This window comes from Brassica oleracea, chromosome C3 (genome assembly GCF_000695525.1).
Source record: "Brassica oleracea var. oleracea cultivar TO1000 chromosome C3, BOL, whole genome shotgun sequence".
NCBI classification, from domain to species: domain Eukaryota; kingdom Viridiplantae; phylum Streptophyta; class Magnoliopsida; order Brassicales; family Brassicaceae; genus Brassica; species Brassica oleracea.
In genome coordinates this window covers 34,122,296-34,124,371 of record NC_027750.1, presented here as the reverse complement: position 1 = coordinate 34,124,371, position 2,076 = coordinate 34,122,296, and the positions used below count along the sequence as shown (strand labels likewise).

Genomic DNA, 2,076 nt, shown 5'->3' with positions numbered 1-2,076 from the left:
GGGAAGGATCACTTTAGCTGGGTGTTGGATATGATCCGAGAAGGTAAACGACACTTCTGGAACTAATATGGATTGAAAGGATCGTCAAGAGATGCGGAAGGGCTCTTGATATACCCACGATCTAAGGCTAACCACCCAAGAATGAATGAATGTGTTGGCTAACCACCAAACAACACACAAAGATGAATTGGCTGACCACCAAATCAACAAGCCGGTTCACACCAATGAACTAGCTAAAGAACTCTCTCTCTCACTCAGAGAAAAGAAGAAAACAAAAATAAACTCAAACTTAGACTGATTTTATTATGAGAAGTGTTTACATATTTATACTACTTTAGGAATAGAAAAAGACTTAAGAATGTATTAAAGACAAACTTAGTAAATTGAATCTAGATGAGAAATTTAAAGACAATGTATTAAAACTCTTGGATCTCAGATCTGGTCAAAGAGACTCTTCGGCTAACGTCCAGGTTCGTCTGAACCAAGTAGTTCATTCGCGGTAAGGATCAAGATATGGGCTGGACGATCCATACGGCCCAAATTCGCGAGAACTGAAGGTCTCCTGATTTGCAAATTGCATAACTCCCACATCTGAACTCCGTTTAATCTGATTCTTCTTCGAGGAGCTCCGTAATTGAGTTGAGAACATTCTCCAAGTGATTTCATGCAAAGAGGACTCGTTTGTTGGAAGATATGAGTCAAACAATGAACATATATCATTACTGCTTTCCATGATCAAGCCATGCATGTCTGTTTTGCCCGGTGCGCTACTCAAGGGCGCATCACTTTTGACCTCATCGAGGGCTATGGTCTTGCCCGTAAGAGTCTTTATGAAGATACGCATACTTTCACTCAACCTGAGAACACAGTGGAGAGTTGACTCTTTTTGGATATTGTAATCAGCCAAGGTACGGTCACCTTCTATCTCATATCCGGCAAATAGAAGCCTCTGCTGGTCGGTACGGACTCCTTCCTTATGTTGTATCATTGCCTTGACGTTGTCAATGGTGCTTGACCTTTGAACCACAAGGGCTATGGTCTTGCCTGCAAGGAACTTAACAAAGCTTTTCATAACCTAAGAACCAAGTGTAGAGTTGAATCTTTTTGGATACTGTAATCAGCCACGGTACGGTGATCCTCCATCTGATTTCCGACAAAGATAAGCCTCTGCTTGTCGCTAGGGATTCCTTCCATAGATTGTATCTTTGCCTTGACGTTGCCAATGGTGTCTGAGCTTAGGACGTAAAGAGTTATGGTTATGTGACTTATGTCTATAAGAGTCTTTACGAAGATTCGCATAAGTCCTTCAAACCTAAGAACCAAGTGTAAAGTTGAATTTTTTTGGATATTGTAATCAGCCAAGGTACGGTGATCCTCCGTCTGAATTCCGGCAAAGATAAGCCTCTGCTTGTCTCTAGAAATTCCTTCCTTATATTGTATCCTTGCCTTGATGTTGCCAATGGTGTCTGAGCTTCGGACGTGAAGAGTTATGGTTTTGGCTGTAAGAGTCAGAGTCTTTACGAAGATTCGCATCACCATCTGAAAAAGGTAAGTGCAATTTTCGTTAGCACACAGTAGAATTCTAGTATGAGTATATTATTGTATTGTGGATTAATGACTTACATGAGAGTTATATATATACACAAGACTTGATTTATCTCAATTAGAAATAGATCTTATCTAAATCTTATGATGTATATCTAAATCATCTAATTTTTATCACAATATGCAATGTTTTTAAATCCGATCCGGAAATACATGGTTATTGGATCTTCCTTCGGATTAATAAATTAATCAATTTTATTATATAATAATATACTAGATTAACATCTGCGTCTTGCGCGGGATAAACATTATATATATAAATTATTTTATGTATTATATGTTCTTACATACTATGAAATAATAAATATATATTGAATAATTAAAAGTCAGTAACTATTACATATATAATTAATTTGGTGCAAACGTATAAATCAATTTTATTATTCCAAACATTTTTTTAAAAAATTTGATAGGATATGTAATTAAATTTAAATGATATTAACATACATAGTATATTTTTAATATTAATGT

The 2,076-nt window shown here is 36.4% G+C and overlaps 1 pseudogene; it reads right to left on the bottom strand.

Annotated features, from left to right (window-relative positions):
• LOC106335048 overlaps positions 1 to 1,533 on the bottom strand; it is a 7,617-nt pseudogene extending 6,084 nt beyond the window's left edge.
• Between the last annotated feature and the right edge of the window lie 543 nt (positions 1,534 to 2,076).